Genomic DNA, 18,888 nt, shown 5'->3' with positions numbered 1-18,888 from the left:
GTGAGCACAGGCTCTCTTTACACCTGGTGAACTGTGCCAGCCCAGGACTAGAGACCCAGGGAGGTGCTGCCAGCTCATCTGAACTTCCTGAGGTTCTGTCCACACCCAGAATATGGAATCTACCAGGACATCAGACTCAGGATGAGAGTTATGTGTCACCTGATGTAACCCCTGGGAAGTCTAGCTGTGCCCTGAAAGTCCAGCCTTGTTTACTGGACAAACATCTGTCATGCCCTGAATATGGTCCAGGTGCTGTTGATAGAGGCTGTGGATTCAAGCATAAATATCACCCTTCGTGTGTGTGTGCATGCCAAGTTGCTCTGTCGTGTCTGATTCTGTGTGACTGTATACGTGGACTGTCGCCCGCCAGGCTCCTCTGTCCATGAGGTTTCCCAGGTGAGAATACTGGAGTGGGTTGCCATTTCCCTCTCCAGGGGATCTTCCCGATCCAGGGATCAAACCTCTGTCTTACTTGCAGGTGATTGCCACCTGGGAAGCCCCAACACTCTTGCAGGTGATTGCCACCTGGGAAGTCCCAACACTCTAGTCCATTACCTTTTTAAAATTAAAGAAAATTATTTCTTTTTGGTTGCTCTGGGTCTTTGCAGTGAGTGAGGGCTACTCTTCTTTGTGGCGTGTGGGCTTTTCACTGTGGGGGCTTCTCTTGTGGAGCACAGACTTTAGGAGCAGTAGCTGTGGCACGAAGGCTTAGTTACTCGAGGCATGTGGAATCTTTCCCGACTAGGGATGCAACCTGTGTCCCTTGCACTGACAGGTGGATTCTCATCCATTGTACCACCAAGGAAGTCCTAGTCCATAACCTTTAAGTTCTTATTTCCGGTTCCACCCACAGTGACTCCAGGAGTCCCAAGCCAAATTGGATATTTGATCCTATCTGAATTAAGATCTCCTTAAGATTCTCAGGAATGTGAAATATGATAAAAGCCCCAAACTGTAGACTTAATGAATGAGTATTGGTGTCCTATCGTTTAATAAAGCTTTGACTCAAGAAGTGCAAAGTAAATATTTGATCTCCTCCTATTGTTTTTGGTTTAGAAGAAGTAATAGTTCTTGATACAAAGGTAAGGAAGAGGCTGAGAGCTTCTGGACATTAATACCCCAGTCTAGGGAATAAGCTGAATGTTTCTGTTTCTCTCCAGGGCAGGGAAGAGGCTGTGTGGTCACTTATCACATCTAGACACTCTGTCCATTGTCCTGGCATCATCGTTTGTCCAGGCTGCTTTAAGGGGACGTTATAGACTCACTGGTGGATCTATAGAAGGCATCCTTCTGCTCAGGCTGCCGTAACAGTGGCTTAAACCACAGACACTTATTTCTCACAGTTCTGGAGCCTGGAAGTCCAAGATCAAGGTGCTGGCAGAGTTGGTCTCTGGCGAAACTCTTCCTGGCTTGTGGATGACTGCCTGTGGCTGTGTTCTCTCATGGCCTCTATATGTGTGCACGCACACACACATACACACACACACACACACACACACACACACACACACACACACAGAGAGACCTCTGGTATCTCTTCCTTTTCTTACAAGGTCACCAGTCTTACTGGATTAGGTCCCCACTCTCATGACCTCATTTAACCTTCCTAAAGGCCTTGTCTCCAGATATAGTCACACTAGAGGTTTGGGTTTCAACATACGAATTTGGGGAAGACATTATTCAGTCCCTAACATTTCTTATATGCCAGACACTAGGTTAAGCAGGAGGCTATGTATATCTGTGAAGATATGTATATCTATCAAGTATAAACTCTGCTCAAGGAGGGCACATATTTATAATTCGTGCACTAATTATAAGGTCATACTAGGTACGGAGGGGCAGAAAAAGTCCATTTAGTTTGAGCAAGTTAGGAAGTCTTCTCAGAGGAACTTGGGTTTCAGAGAGGAGAGAAGCTCTTGGGGATTGGGGTGGAGAAGTGTGCTAGGCAGAGGGGAGGCGTGTAGAAAAGCCAGCAGGTGACTTCTTTCATGCAGTCCTCATAGTCACAAAATAGGTCCATTTAGCAAATACAGCACTCTGGCTGAGTGGAGCCATGGGTATGTGTTTGGGGGAAGTAGAAAGACCCCAGGAAGGTCATCAAAGTGACATCAAGAAATGTGTTGCTCTTTGGGGTACTGTGTGAAGGAACTTGAACTGGGTCATGTAGTAGGAATTGGACATCCTTTAAAGGATTTTTAAGTTTTATTTATTTATTTTTAATTGGAATGTAATTGCATTATAATATGTTTATTTCTACAGTACATTGAAGTGAATCAGCTATATATATATATATATATATATATATATATATATCCCTTCCCTCTTGAGCCTTGCTCCCACCCTTCCCATCTCTCCCCTCTAGGTCATCATAGAGCACGGAGCTGAGCTCCCTGTGCTATATAGTAGCTTCCCACTAGCTAAGGGTTTTAAGAGCAGATTAGAACTTTGAAAGTTCACTGGGGAAGCAATCTGGAGGAAAAGCATATATGAGATGGGAGGCTGGGGATATAGGGAGGCTACTGCTACAGGGTGGTGACAGATCCCAAAGGCCAACTGTGGCAGAACCGGTGGGATAGGGGCAGGGAGAGCCATCAAGGCATCATGTAGAACTGACTCCCATGTGGGGAGTGGGGAAAATCTAGGCCGGATCCCAGATTCTGGTTAGGTGACTGGTGGATCCATTGTCAAGAGCAGAGCCAACACAACCCAAGAATGGGAGAGAAGTAAGACTTGTGGGGAACAAAGTGGATAAAGTTCACACAGGTCAATTTTGGGGCTTGGAAGACACTGTCTCTCTAAATCCTGTGGCAGGTGATCCCACCCCCTAGCAGGCTTCAGGGCCTAGGTATGACCAGACTTTAAAGTGTTAGGACTTCAGAGCATCTTTGGGGGAAGTCATTGATTCATCTGCTCGGTTGCTAAGTCGTGTACAAGACTCTTTGCAGCCCCACGGACTGTAGCCTGCCAGGCTCCTCTGTCCACGTGATTATCCCGACAAAGAATACTGGAGGGGGTTGCCATTTCCTTCTCCAGGGGATCTTCCCAACCCAGGGATGGAACCAGAGTCTCCTGCATTGGCAGGTGGATTCTTTACCCCTGAGCCACCTGGGAAGTCCCAACTGGTTTACCAAAACCCATAATTGATATGACTTTTTTGTGTGATCATGACCCAAGCTATTTCGGTCAGAAAGGTTTGCCCATAAACAAGTGCTTATTCATCTGCAGCCAAGAAAATTAAAAAGCTTTTGATCTAAAACCCATTACCTGTTGTCTTTATTGTTTGTTACTCTGAAACAGATACCTCCCCCACCATTTTTTTTTTTTTAACCTGCTGTGATTCAGGTAGATTGTAATCTAAGAGTCTTAGGGTTGGGCAGAGAAGCAATTTGCTCTAAGAGAGCTGAGAAAAATGAAAACCTGAGAGAAAAAAAAAAAGAGGCAAAACAAACCTTTTTCTCCTTTCCTATAAATTTAAATACCCTTTCATGAGTGAGGAGGAGGAGTCTGAACAAATTACCCGGTCTCTGGTTTTCAGGCCCTGGTTGGCCAGTAAATTTGTACAGTTGCAAAACAAATCTGATTCCCTGTCCCTTTGAGTTTTCTCTGAAGACTTGTTGGCAGGATTTTAATGGGGAAGCTTGAAGCCAGACAACAGCAGCCAAACACTCCAGAATGCTTGTGCTTGCGGGGGTGGTGGTGGTGGTGGTGGTGTGTGTGTAATTTCCCATTTCTCTCATCTGGTGATACTCAGTTTTTTGTTCCAATACAGTATTCTCTCTCCTTCGAGAGTTCCCAAAGCGAAACAAACTAAAACCACAGAAGAAAAACCTCCGGAACCAAACCCGCTGACTTTTCCCCGGTGTAGCCCTAGTGGGCCACGGTCTGAAGCGCGGAGCTCCAGCCAGCGCGGCGGGGCGTGTCCGAGGGCGTGGCCTCAGCAACCTCGCCCCGCCCCCGCCCCGCCCCGCCGCTTAATTCGGACGCGCGGGGCCGCGGGGTGTGAAAGAGCCGCCCAGCGCCGGACGGGTAGAAGGCGCCGTCAGAGCCACCGCCCGGTCCGCTCTCAGCTGCTGGGCCGCTGGGTGCCGCCGCGGCCGCCCGGAGCGAGCGCCGGGGAGGGAGCCGCGCGCCTTTGTGCGCGCGCCGAGGTGGGTTCGCCTCCGGCACTTACTTTGCACACAAAGACTGGGAGCTGAGGGGAGGCGGGGTGCCCGCCAGGGCTACGGCGCGGCCGCCCACCCTGCTCTGACCCCCGGCGCGAGGTTTTCCCGGTGGGAAGGGCCGCCAGGCTTCCCCTCCCCGCGGCTGGCGCTGGGGCGGGGGTCCTTGCGTGCGGGGGTTGGGGGGTTGCGGTGCGCAGGGAGGTGGGCTTGCAGGGAGCTCCGGCCACCCCGCGCGGTGCAGGGGACGGGTCCGGGGTGAGGGGTCGGGGCGTGGCAGGGGCCGCGTGCGGGGAGTCCCCGGTACCCGGGGGTGCAGGGGATACGGGGAGCGCCGCCAGGGAGGCGAGCCTGAGCGGCCGCTCCGCTCATCTTATTGTTGCTTCCTCGGCCCTGAAAATGGAGAGACCCTGCTTGGAGCGGGGATGCGCTGCCCACCGGCTGCGTCGCGCGCGGCCCGATGCCGAGCCCGGGGCGCCCGGCTCGCGCCTCGCAGCCCTGGCCGCCGAGGAGCCTCCGCCTGGGCGAACAAAGGAGGGGCCGCGCGGGGGTTGCCCCGTTGGTTGAAAGGTGATCGGGGCACTGTTTCCCAAACAGCCTGCAAGTAACTTTTCCATTTCTGCCTCCTCTCCGCTCCGCTCCTACTGCTCCAGTGAACCCAGTATGTTGGGTGCCGTCTGTACCCAAGGAGTCCTAAAATTTTGATTCTCATAACTCCTCCCCTGAGCATCTTCGGGTCCCCTCTGGGATGGCGGGGATGTCTCTGGCCAAGTTTTGACGAGCTTTATAGGGTATGGTAACAGTCCTTCTGAAATATGAAGAGGAATCCCGTAGAGGATAAATGGCAGATCTTTTCTGTAGTAAGATACCATAGCCTGCCTTTCGCGGGAAGACTTGAGTCAGGGACAGTAGAGCAAAGTTCTTTGATGAGAATGAGTGTGATATTTAAGACAAATATAGACAATTTGAATAAGGCCTGTTAGGCTTTATATTTTTAACTTGCCAACAGATACTTAGTTTCTCCTCGGACTATGTCCCCCTTTCATCACATTGGAGATTTCAGCTGTACAAATTGCTTTGAGATAATATCTGAGGTGCATGTCTAGAGATTTCTTAGTGCTAGTAGTTTCCAGTTTAAAGCTTTTAGGTTTAAAATTATATATGTTTATTAACAAGTTGAAAAGAAACATAGGGGAAAAAAAAGTCACTCATGTACCCAACCACCCAGACATACCCTAGAAAAAAGGCATGTTTGCTTCATTTGTGGCTTGGCAGCCCTGGTGTGAAGTGTGTGTGTGTGTATGAATGTGACTGAATGAAGGAGTTACTGATTATTAATCTTGACCACTACCGTCGGTCTAAAATATGATCTCTAATAACCTCAGTCTACAATGGTGTTTTGCCAACAAATTGTTTGAAATATATTTCCTTATAGCCTTGCAAATAACCACCTGTGTAGAAGGGGGAGGGAAGAAGTAGAAAAAACAATGCAAGTTCCACTTAAATAGGAAAGAACGGACTGATGAAAGCATTTAATGTACTCTGTTCTTTGGATTTCAGGAGTAGTTTTGGGTTAATTTTTTTAAAAAATAAAAGCAAACTTTCATTTTTTAAAATGTTAAAAAAAAAATTGTGTTCTAAGATCCACAAAAAATTGTAACAGAAAAGAACTCTTTTTGTAGAACCAGGAATAGCCATGGTTTTGTAGCTGGTGACATGCTTGCTTCTAAAAGACCTTGCATTGGGAAAATAAAACAAGAAGGATTTTCCTGTGAGTGTAGAGAGTAGTTTTCAAGTGCCTGTGTTCTGGGAAAAAAACAAAACACACATTAAACCACACATTTGGCCGCTGAATGTTTTTGTCATTATATACTTTTATTTTCCACTTGTAAAATTTTCCGACATTTAATTTCTCCAATATGAAAATTTAAAAAGAGGTCTTAGAAATGACTGTTTAGAAGTACTAGACTGATGATTAGGATGATGCAATGTTTTTTGAAGTTAGAAAATTTACGAGAAGGAAGTTGTGGTTATGTACTGTCAGGTGCAGTCTTGTTCCTGTTTCTAATGTGGGTCTCCTTACTGTGCATATGTGTTTGGGGGGCTTACAGTGCAGTACAGTTGGCTCTCCAAACCCCTGAGTTTCACATCCCCACTGTCAACCAGTCAAGGATTGAATCTGCAGGTGTCAAACCCCCAAGATGCAGAGGGCCAACTGTATTCATCGTACTACACCATTTTATATAGGGACGTGAGCATCTGTGGATTTTGGTGTCCTCAGGGGTCCTACAGCCAATATCCATAGACACAGAGGACCAACGACTGTGACCTGTTGTGATAATGGTACCTTTCTCCATCCAGAAGTCAAAAGAAACTAAAATAGGGACTATCAGAATCTCTTAATCTTATTTTTCAATCCTCCTGTGACCTGGAACAGTCCAAGCAGCACAGCCAAGCTGGACATGAGGTCAGAGTTGAGTCGCTTTGCTCTTAAAAGTTCTGTTGCTTCACAGGGAGGAGAGAAAAGTTTGGAAGTGGTCTAGAGTTACAGACATGTATGGCTGTTTGTGATGGCCTGTCCCTGTGGCCTGGCGATTCCATTCCTGACATATTTAAAAGTAGGCTTGGTTTGAACTTGAGAGAAGTGCTCTGAGAAGTCTGGTTCCTGAGCTGTATGTGGTAGGATGTATGTGGTCATTTGTTCATTCATTCCTTTGATTTCTTCATTGTTTAAAATGTCACAGAGATGGAAAAGAGTTTTTACTGATTTTGACGGGAGTGGTTAAGGTGTGGAAAACTTCTTCAAAAAGAGGGAACATAGTAGGTTAATAATATGGCTTCATTTTTTTAAAGAGTTTATTTATTTATTTATTTTTTAATGTGGACCATTTTTAAAGTCTTTGTTGAATTTGTTACAATATTGCTTCTGTTTATGTTTTGGTTTTTTGGCCATGAGGCATGTTGGATCTTAACTCCCTGGCCAGGGATCCAATCTGTACCCCCTGCATTGGAAGGCAAAGTCTTAACCACTGGACTGCCAGGGGAGTCTCATAGGGCTTCATCTTCTTAATGTCCTGTCTGCCCTTTCCTTCCAGAATTCTCTGTGAAAATGTTTGGAGAAAAGAGGCCAGGAGGTTTCATTGGGTGAGGTCTAGATTTGAGGCATTTTTGAAGTCCCCAGATATCTTGAGAGATACGAACTTGTCAGCCTTTTTTAAGTCTGGAGAAAGTAGCTGTGAGCACTGACCCGTTTTTGCATCTCACTTTGGGCTCCTGTTGTGCAGGGAGAAAACTGTGCAACGGAGGAGTCTGTGTGCACAGCCCGGGGCCACTTAGTGCTGGAATGACCTGAGGAGACTTCATTGCATTTCCTCACGTAATTTCCTTGTTCAAGCTTGGCCTAGTTTTGCTCTTTGTGAAGCAAACCAGTTTCTCCCCTTCTCCTTGTGCAAGCAGTGCTGGGTCCCATCCATCTGAACTGTAAACCTTTCCTTATGCAGTGTACCCAGGGAACTCCACTGAAAAGGATTCACGCTTTTATTGCATCTGATGCTGCTGATTCCAGGACCCTGTCAGTAAAAGAGAGAAAATCATTGGTCAGCTGCCATTTAGTCCTGGTGAATGGACGAGAGGCTATTTCTAAGGCTGATTGGGGATGCTTTGTTTTCTATTCATTCCTTCATTGAACAAACATTTTCTTAGCTCTTCCCATGTGCTGGCACTGCCCTTGCATTGGGTTTACTGCAGTTGACAAGTCCTATTGGGTCCCTGTCCACTGGCAGGGTAGGAGAGGAAAATATTTAAAGAATTGTGTAAAAAAATCGTGCAGACATTGTGTTTAATGACCATGATGTTAAGGGAAGGGAAGCTTTGTGAATTAAGGTATCTCAAAGAGAATGGTGTAAATCCCAGCTCAGGCTGTGGGATTGAGTTTCTGAACTGTGGGTAAAGTGTCTGGGGTGAGAGGCATGGTGGGAACTGAGTGTGATTTACCCAAGGCCGAGAGCTTGGTGATAGGAGCTTGGTGGAATAGATTTGGAAGACTGTTCAATTGTGTCTAGAATTTGGCTGAGGGTTTGGGACACTTTCCGGTGCAAAATTGAGGAGGGACTGGGAGACCAAGGTCTTGTTCTTAATGTTCTTGCTGAAGGTAAACCTGCAGGCCAGTTGTGGTGGGGTGTGGTGTCCCAGCAGGTCTGAGGGATTCCCAGGACCTGAGGGCTAGTGTTATGTGGTGGGGGGAGGCAGGACCAACTACATCTGTGCCCATCCCAGGTTCTGTTACTATTGAAAAGATAAGAGAGGGGTTTGTGGAGAAATTGTGGGAGGTCTTATTTAAGAAGACCTTTCAGACTCAGGTGAGCTGTAGGAAGGAAAACGGGGAGCAATGCAGAAAAAGAAGGGCTGTCGCTTTGACATGAGTAAACTCTTCTGTGAACTCTGCAGTTCTACCAAAGGTTGCACTGAAGGTCAAGTAGCCATAGTCTGTGCCTCGTGTGCTTGGGGAGGTGGGAAGGAGGCATAGTTTAGTGACAGTGATGTTCCTTATAGACAACACAATCTTGGAGTTCTGCAGTGTGAAAAAAAAGCTCCCTCCACTCTCAGAGCTGTGAAAACAGCATGACCTATGTATGGGCTGTCTGCAATGCTATTCCCAGATATGCTACTGAATTATAAACCCTTAGCAATTGTTTCACGGAGAAGTCTTAAATGAAGGATTATAGAGCCTAGGCAAAAGATAGAAAAAAAAAAGTGCAGGTAGACCAGCTGTCCAAATCCTGGTGGGTTGTGGGTATGCGTTGTCTGGAGGATTTTCTCACTTCGTTCTCTGTTCTCCTTTCTGTTGAGAATGCCAAGGGTATTATAGTGAAGCATGTATGGGGTACAGCCCTGCTTGGTGCCAGCTCTGGGTGAGAGGAGTGGAATTGGGGAATGGGGCATGTTAATGAATGTGCTGTAGGGGAACGGTTTGGAGCTTTGAAGCCAGACACATCTGAGTTAGAACCAGGTAGCTCAACTGCCAAAGAATCTGCCTGCAGACCCCGGTTCAATTCCTGGGTCAGGAAGAAAAGCTGGGGAAGGGATAGGCTCCCCACTCCAGCATTCTTGGGCTTCCCTGATGGCGGCTCAGATGGTAAAGAAGCTGCCCGCAATGCGGGAGACCCTGGGTCAGGAAGATCCCCTGGAGGAGGGCATGGCAACCCACTCCAGTATTCTTGCCTGGAGAATCCCACAGACAGAGGAGCCTGGCGGTCTACAGTCCACAGGGTCGCAAAGAGTCGGACACCACTGAGCAACTAAACACACACACACACACACACACACACCCAGTTTCATGAGCTCCACAAGTCACGGAGGCCCTGGGAGCTCTAGTGCTCTTGTTCGTGAGATGCACTTGGTGAGATCTCCCTCAAGGGCCTGAAGCCCTAAAACACAGTCCGTGAGACATGGCTGCCCATGGGTGTTTAGGCTCTTGTGTCATCGCGCACAGATTTTTGGTGACAGTGGTGCCAAGATGCTGATGAGGGACACCAGTGAGAGGAGGCGAGGGGTGAAGGATTTTATCCCTTTTCGTCTGACCTTTCGGGATGCCTTCACGCCTTCAGGAGTGTTGTAAAGATAACCTGGCTTTGCTATTAGAAACGGTGTGTTTTATTCTATTCTTGGACACAGATTCTGGCACCCTTTGTAACGTGTTGTATTCACGTGTCTAGGAGAGAGGCTGTGATCCCATGGTGTCAGCTTTTCTGTGTCATTCTTAGTATATGTAACACAGAGTACACTCGGTGAGCATTCAAGTTAAACTCACATTTCATCCAGGTTTTTCAGGCATCTGGGCCTGATCCATGCTCATCAGTTTACAAGACCATGCAGTCATGTTATGAACTCCTGCAGTATAAATAATCAGTTGTTTCTGGGTGTCTCATGGAGAGGTATGAACATGTCCTTATGCTAGAGGAAGTTAATGCCATTGTGGATATGTACAGAAGGGGGCTTTCTAGGTGCCTCAGTGGTAAAGAATCTGCCTCTCAATGCAGGAGATCCAGGAGATGTGAGCTGGATCCTTGAGTCAGCAGGATCCCCTGGAGAAGGAAATGGCAACCCACTGCAGTATTCTTGCCTCCAGAACTCCATAGACAGAAGAGCCTGGTGGGCTACAGTCCATGGGGTCACAAAGAGTCAGACACACACACACACACGTATAAAAGCACTTTCTTTTGAATGTTCTGTTCCCTTACGTTGTCATGTCATTTAAGATAGGTAAAGCTGTGGTCAGGGTTCTTTATCTTTCTTTTGTTTTTTCCCAGATGCCCAGAGTAGTGTAGTGTGTTGGAAAGAGAGAGGCCTAGTGTTTTAAAATGTTCAGAATCCTGGGCCCAAGTTCACCATTAATGGTTTCCTAGCAGGTCATTTATTCCTCTTTTTTCTACTTCCTCATCGATATGAAGATAATCAGCCTTGCCTACTTCTTAGAGTGGTCTTGAGGGAGAGGTGGGAGCCTGTCTTCATTGTACCTACTGGCATGCTCAGGATGATCAGTCATTCCTGGGGCTGCTCTGGGGTTCAGTATCATGCTGGCCACCCCCTGGGATCAGGTGACTCTTTGGAGGTGAGGGGAGGCAGGGCACAGAAGGGAGAGCAGGACCGGCTGCATCACGCTTTGTGTTCCTGCTGTGGGGTGGGAGTGAGGGAGCATCAGTTACACCGTGCATGGTGCAGGGAGGCACCATGGACGTGTGCTACCCCATCAGACTTAGCATCTGACTGGCTTAGGCAGTTAGCCTAGTAGGGCTTCCATATTCTCATCTGTGAAATGTAATTATAATAAACATTTTTATTATTACCAACTAACAGTTCTTGAGCACTTCCTACCTTGTGCTAAGTGCTTTATAAGAGCTCTTTATTCCTTCAGCAAATACTTAATGAATTTTTCTCCATGCCAGACCCTGTGCCAGACTGGAGCGTGTGGATGGGAGGGGTAAAATTCTGCCTGCATGGGGCTTCTCTTCTAGCGGGAAGACAGAGTATAGAGCAGACACAGATGATGTGCTTCTGAGCCCTGTTGGTGCTGTGAAGAAATCAGGTCAAGGGGCAGAAGCAGAGGCGGGCCTGCATCTGTCTGTGCAGGTTCAAGTATGGATAACAACCCAGGGGCCGGAGGCAGTCATCATGTGGGCCTGCAGGCCACTGGGGACCAGGGGAGGGTCCTGAGCAGGAAGTGGTGGAGGTTGGCCTTGTGTTTTGTAAATATCCCCCTGTAGCCATGATTGCAAAGGCCAGAGTGGAGGCAGGAGGACACATGGAGGTTCTTGTGAGTCCTGGGGACTGGGATAGAGCTGGTGAGAAATGGTTGGATGGATCCTGAAATACTTTGAAGGTGGAGCCATCAGAACTTGATCATGGTTTGGAGCTGATAACAGGAGAGGAGAGAAGTCATGAGTGATACATCTGTGTTTAGCCTCAGCCCCTGGGTGAAGGTTAACACCGTTTATTGATCTGGCAGACCTGGGAGAGGATTATCAGTGCACACAAACAACCTGTGAAATGAATGCCATTTTAGGCTTCCCATTTCACAGATGTGGAAACTGAGGGTTAGAGAAGTAACAAGTTGGCTGTAAGATGAAGCCAAGTCAGGATTAGGATCCAGGTCTAGTCCTTGCCCCAGCCTTGCATTCTCAGGTGTTTTGCTGTGTTCAGCAAAGTATCTGAATTTACTGTCAGAGTAGATTGGTGAGAAAGGACCTGTGCAAACACTGAATACATGTCTCTCTCTCTTTTCTCATTACAGCCTTGTTGAGGTGTTAGTTATATACCATTCAGTTCCCCCATCATAAGTGTAAGTTCCGTAAGTTTTAGTAAGTTTGTACAGTTGAGCAGCCTTCGCTGTATCCAGTTTTTGACTCTGTAGTCACTTCCTGTTTCCATCCCTAGTTTCAGGCAAACGTTGATCTTCTGTCTCTAAGGTTATGCCTTTTCTAGAAATTTCCTACATAGAGAATCATACACTACGTGGCCTTTTGTGTCCAGTTTTGTTCATTTAACCGAGAGTTTCTGAGGCTCATCCATCATGGCACAACATATCTGGTCTTAAGGAACATTCTTTGCCTTGGTCAGAAAGAGGAGCTCAGTGCTGATGAGAATGATTCCCATGGAGATGGGCCTTCAGATGATGACAAACGTAATGATGGCACGCCTTTCTGATTGTGCCAGGTGTGGTTTTGTTCATGATATTCTGTGGTCTTCCAAGAAATGCCACGAGGGAGGTACCATTAGTGTTAGTGTTTTACAAAGGAGAAGTAAGCCTAGAGAGATGAAAAAGCTCGCCCCAGGTTCTAAGAGCTGGGATCAGACTTCAGCCTTGCCTCCTGTTGGCCACAACTCCACAGTCAGTTAGCTACGTTGATGAAACTTCTGACTTCTTAGACTTAGGAAGGGCTTGGAATCCCAGGTGGAATAATGCACTTGCCAGGTCAATCTAAAACTGTAGTTTTTAAGAGGACGTTTATACTGCATTTTAGTTTGGGCATCCTTGCATGGAAATGATGACATCTTAAAGTGATCCATTTTTGAAGGAACTTTCTTAGGTATGATGTGAGGATGGCACCAAATTAAAAACACATAATTATGTCATTAGGCAGAGCTTGTGTGTTTGAGTTGTGTCTTCAATATTATGTTTACCAGAAGGGCAGTTTTTTGGGTATGAAGTTTCCCCAGGTTGGTACCTTCTTATTAGTGGGTAGAATTTAATTAGGCATCATGCATTTTTCAAAATGTTTATATCATTATATGTTTATATTGATATATTTTCCCCTCAGTGTAACAATTCTGTATTTAAACAGTATTTTCTCCAATTCACATAGAGCTCATACTGGAAGATTTTGTCTTCCCCATTGCAGGAGAGCTCTTTGTTCATCATAGATGGCTGAAAGTTTTGAGAAGAGTTTTAAACACTTTATATCTTTCTGTATATACTTATTTTTAAAAGGTCATCAAGTTGCTTGTTAAGAGCTAGTTATATAATTTAGCCATTTAGCCATGATAAGTGATAACCTCATTGGACTAAGGACTAACTTTGCATGAGATTCTGCCCTTGGTTTCTGGTAAGGCACTTTTTACTGGTGTCACAGCTTCCTATCTTTTTAAAATGGAATTACAACATCTTTAAACTAACTCTGTAAGTGTAGTATAGCTTTCATTTTTAGGGATTTTAAATTATAGTTCCAGTTTACTAGTTCAAAATAGCAAACAAAGAAAGGTGACGTTTTATTTTAGAAAACCTGATCTTAATAGTAAAAATTCAACAGGATTAAGTTTTGATCTAAAAAGATTGTCTTTGAATCTGTGTTAATCTAATCTCTTCCTGCCATTAAAACCAGAGGGGACTGTACTCTTTTTGAAAAAGATTAACCAGTGAAATGCCAGATCGTGAAAACTTAGCAGATGGGGACAACCATTGTTGCAGACTCATTGGGCCATTCCTAGGAGTGGCAGGTTAAAAAAACTCCCATGACTTCAGCTAGAAGAGAGTGTTAGGATTTGGGAGCAGAGGGAGAGACTTTAAAAAATGCAGTAAAGAAGCCTGGTCTTTAGTGGCATCACACTGTTTAACGTCACTCTCTGCCCTGGTTAGACAGCTTGCTTCAGCTGTGCCGGCTACCAGCACACAGAGTTCAGAGGCTGGAAACAGGCTCCCACTTGTTTCTGTTTGCATTCCAGGCTTGCTTCCGACTGGCAGTAGCCTTGAGAGGGAATGTGGTACTGGGCAGCCAAACCAAATAAAACTTAAATTGCAAGGTATAAATGGTTGGAGCAGTTTATGTACGTTCTACCTCAGTAACAATAATAATAAAATAATTATTATTTGGCCACACAGTGTGGCTTGCAGAATCTTAGTGTGCTGATCAGGGATTGAACTTGTGCCCCCTGCCGTGGAAACACAGAGCCCTAACCACTGGACCGCCAGGGAAGTCCCATCTATCTCAGTTATTTGGGGGAAAAAAAAAAAAAAAGACACCTGTAAACTACACAAAACCAGATCTCTCCAGGGACTAGCTGCTAGGGTGGAGTCTTGTTCAAGAATGCAAAATCTGCATTACCACTTAGGTGTTCATCTTGTTTCCTTCTCTCCCATTTCATAGGTACCCTGCTTGCTTCAAATGCTGACCTGTCTGCTCAGAGCATTGATTTTACTCTTTCGAATGAAGCTCACAACTGCTAGAATCCTGTTGGCAGAAATGGTGCTCAGGAACCTGTAAATTTCTCTCTAGATTATCATACATACTGCCTCTTGTTCTACCAACCAAGATCTTTTGAGCCTTCTTACCAAAAGTTTCCTTTCCTGTGCAGAGTTGGGTATGGCCCCACCATCTGTGGCTCAGTTTCTGCTCATGGGCCCTGCCCTTTCAGTTGGGGAGTGGCTGAATTACAGTTTCAGAGCATCAGAAGGCAAGGGGTGGGGCAGCCCAGGAATTTGTAGGACTCTCCATCTTCCCCACATTGATTTCACCCCTCACTGGCTTAAGAATGTCTTTAGTAGTTGATTTCTTCATACCAGGGTCTGAACAAAGCCCGCACATTGCGTTTGATATGCCTTGTGTAGTTTCAACTGTAGAACAGCTCTTCTTCCCCCTGTCCTGTTCTTCCTAAGTTATTGCTTTGTTGAAGAAGCAAGTCAGTTGTCTTATAGAATGTCCCACATTCTGGATTTGACTGAGAGTTTTCTCTTTAAACATTTTCTATTAGTCTCTGTATTTCTGTAACCTGGAAATTAGCACTAAAGCTTGAGTTTGTTGATATAAAACAATGAAACAACCACTTAATTTTACAGCAAAATGTGTTTATTTGGGAACAGCAAAGAATTGCTTTTTGGGATCTGCAACTTATGGTGAACCATAGGTAAATCCAGAGAACAAAGGAGAGAAACATTCTTTTATAGAGGAGAAGTGAGAGTTGGGAGGGGCCATTATAAACAGAGTCCATTGGTGGAAACTGGGAGTTCAAAGTGTTGTGGCTTTTCCTTGGCTGATGTGTGACAGTCTCTCATTGGCTGGGCTGTTACTGGGCAAAGAGAAATCCTTCCTCCTGCTGGGTGATAAAGTAATAATCTTCTTTCTGTTGGAGATACAAAGGTATCTCTTTTCCTTTTGGGTCTGCAGTTGACCTTGACTGATGGGGCCTGAGAACTCCCTCTTCTGGCCTCCTGATTGCATTTTAAATGAGGTTTCCTTTTATTAATTTTCATAGATTGATGTTCAGCTTTGTGGGGCAAGATGAGTTTGTTGATGGTGTTGTACACTTCATGTCCCATTATCTCAGAACAATATCTGGTTTTCTCCCTTGTAGGTTAATCATTGGGTTCATATAGTGGCAGCTTGATCCTTTCATTGTAAATTTTCTCATCAGTCTTTCTCCAAGGGTCTGTTAGCATCCACTGGGAACTGTTGCCTGAATTGATTATTTCATGAGAGGTTGCTGATTCTTCTTGTCTTAATGAACATATTAGTGAGTGTGAGATGAAACTCAAACTAGCCAGGGTGTCCACTTGAGGATGGCTCGATAATCAGTAGGGAAGCAATGATTGGTTTGGCTTTATCCAAGCATAGCGAATACTTCCAGACATTAGAGCTAATTGCCATTTGCACCATCTTTTATGAATGTTACTGTGAAAGTGAAAAAGTGAAAGTGCAAGTCACTCAGTGGTGTCCGACTCTTTGCAACCCCATGGGCTGTAGTCCATGGGATTCTTCAGGCCAGAATACTGGAATGGGTGGCTGTTTCCTTCTGCAGGGGATCTTCCCAACCTAGGGATCGAACCCAGGTCTCCCACATTGCAGGTGGATTCTTTACCAGCTGAGCCACCAGGGAAGCCCAAGAATACTGGAGTGGGCAGCCTACCCCTTCTCCAGGGGATCTTCCTGACCCAGGAATCGAACAGGGGTCTCCTGCATTGCAGGCAGATTCTTTACCAGCTGAGCTACCAAGGAAGCCCATGTTACTGTGCCAGGTTGATTTTATTATAAGTCTTGTTTAGCAGCAACATGAAAAATTCTATCTGAAAAAAGAAAAAATTCTATCTGTATTTGCTAACTTGGGTGCTTGACCATCACCTAAAAATTAAGAGATTATGACATGGGTTTATAAATTAGAATTTCATGTGATGGTGTAGACCATGATAGATTATCTTCTTCAATAATCATCTACAATTTCCTGACACATAAGGACATTTATGCCTCATCTTTCCTTATGAGAGAAGATGTAAGCCACTGATGAGTTTAGAAACACAGGAGGCAAATGACAAATCTGAAATAGCTGCGTTTCTGCTCTGCCTGGATGGGAGAAAAATGGACTTCTGCTGGCAACGTTCGACTTCATTGTTAAGATCGGAAAGGATGGATTATTGCAGTGTGTGTAGCAGGAAGTAATTGGGAATTCCTTTTCAAGGAGGGTGGTTATAGCAAATGAATTTAATATATGTGTGCTCCGTCACTGCCAGGGGCCACTGGAACAACCACAATATGATTTGGGGACATACCCAACATTTGAAGGCCCGTGGGATGGAAATACTTTGTTTCCTCCTGCCATAGGCAGGCTCACCTTTTGCCAGCATGTAAGTAAGTAAGTGTGTTAGTCAGTTGTGTCTGACTCTTTGCAACGCCGTGGACTGGAGCCTGCAAAATTCCTCTGTCCATGGCATTCTCCAGGCAAGAATACTGAAGTGGTTTGCCATTTCCTTTCCCAGGGGATCTTCACAACCCAGGGATCGAACCTAGGTCTCCTGCATTGCAGACACATTCTTCACCATGTGAGCCATATGTTCTTGGAAACTACAGCGTGAAAAGGATATTCATAAAGCAGGTTCTAGGATCCCCACAGGCACAGTCTCATGATTAGGAGTTGTGCCTGTGACCTGACACTTGGTATTAAATGAATTGTAGCTGTGATCAGTACATCATAAAGGTGTGACAATTAGAAACCTAAAAGAATTTGAAATTAGAAACTACCCTGCGTTGTCACAAAGGAGTTGAGCTTGAGGAAGCCTTAGAGATCAAGAGATCATCTCATTTAGACTCATTTTGTTTGGTGAATAAACCAACACTCAGATGTGTTAACTACCTTACCTGAGACCACATAGCTCATTAGTGGTTGACTTGGAACTGTAACTCACCCCACACTAACAGCCACTAACACATGGGTGTTTCTTACGCACGTGCTAAATGCTCTCTGTGCGTCGTTTATGGGATCCTCATTCCGGGATGGAGGACTTTAATTGACTATATTTTACTGTGGAGGACACTGACGCCTAGAGACCATCAGTGATTTATCTAAGATCACACAGAACTCAGAGTTGGCCCTCTGTATCTGCAGGTTCTGCATCTGTGGATTCAACCAACTTTTGATAAATTCCAGAAGGTTCTAAAATGCTTGAATTTGTGGCATTCTGATAATTATTTGCAAAACATCTATATTGTGTGTATAGTTATTTACATAGTGTTTGCATTGTATTAGGTATTATAAGTAATCTGGAGATGATTTTACAGTGTACAGGAGTATGGATACTCTTAGGTTTTACGCAAATACTTCATCTAAGGATCTTGCACATCTTGGTATCAAACAAATCGCAGCTGTCACCAGTACATCATAAAGGTGTGACAACTGGAAACCTAGAAGAATTTGAAATTAGAAACTACCCTGCATTGTCACAAAGGGTTTGAGCTTGAGGAAGCCTTAGAGATCAAGAGATCATCTTATCTAGACTTTGGTATCCGTGGTGGTCCTGGAACCTTTCTGTGCTGATACTGGGGGATGACTGTATATTCCTTAGAGAAAAGGTGTGTTTATTCACCCTCTGGTTCTGCCTTTTACTTTAGCCCTTTCTTCTTTTCTTCCTTCCTTCTTCCTCCTCCTTATCACTATTATTATTTTAACTTTATTATTCCTTATTAAAGAAATTACTCCTAACAACCCATAAACATTGCCTTTCCATCCATGGATTTCCATTTACTCTAAAGATTTATATTAAACCCACTAACTCTAATGTGTAAATATGGTCAATGGAAAACAATAAGTAACTTGACTTGACTGCTTAGCATTTAAAAGAGTTTGGGGAAGGTAAAAAAGTTCCTTAGAGCATTCTTAAAAACAAACAAACAAAAAACCCACCTAACCTTTAAGTTCTAGAAAACCTCACCAAGGCATTTCCTTGCAGCAGGCCTGGAAAGCAGAAGCTCCTTCCTTGAAAGTCTCCTCATCTCTTGCTTCTCTCCTCCTGCACCTTTTCCTCCTCTCTCTCCTCTTCCTCATTCTGTCACATTCCAGGCAGTCCTGTGGCAGAGATTTCTTCAGGAGCAGGCCTGCTTTTGGGAGCAGGGGCGTGACGGGTGATGGAGAGGGAGCAGTGAAGGTGAGACGTTGCTTCTGGAAACGGGAGAGGGTGTTGGTGTTGAGTGTTAGCTTCTCATTTCTGAAGCTGGTAAGACTCACCTTGTTTCTGTCCATGCTGCCCCCACAGAGCTGGGTGTGGGTGCTGCAGAAGTGTCGTTTTGACGAGATGGTCTGTGTCGTCTTGAGGACATAAGGGAGCAGGGACACGTGGAGACCCTGGTAACGTCCAGGGAAATCTCCACTTGGAAATGTTTTGTATCCTGGTCCATGGGTGACTTGAAACAGTTTGTGATAGAACAAAAACCCAGTTGGCTTTTCAGCTATCTGTATAGGTGCCCAGAGTAGA

At 45.3% G+C, this 18,888-nt stretch overlaps 1 protein-coding gene across 1 annotated transcript in view; it reads left to right on the top strand.

Annotated features, from left to right (window-relative positions):
• Positions 1 to 4,000: 4,000 nt before the first annotated feature.
• The window catches only part of FAM107B (family with sequence similarity 107 member B), a 73,794-nt gene continuing 58,906 nt past the window's right edge, over positions 4,001 to 18,888 (top strand). Inside the window, exon 1 of the mRNA XM_020881332.2 lies at positions 4,001 to 4,148. The gene's annotated coding sequence lies outside the window, so the exon portion shown is untranslated. The remainder of the gene's footprint in view (positions 4,149 to 18,888) is intronic.

This window comes from Odocoileus virginianus, chromosome 9 (genome assembly GCF_023699985.2).
Source record: "Odocoileus virginianus isolate 20LAN1187 ecotype Illinois chromosome 9, Ovbor_1.2, whole genome shotgun sequence".
NCBI lineage: Eukaryota > Metazoa > Chordata > Mammalia > Artiodactyla > Cervidae > Odocoileus > Odocoileus virginianus.
This window is presented reverse-complemented; position numbering and strand designations above follow the sequence as displayed.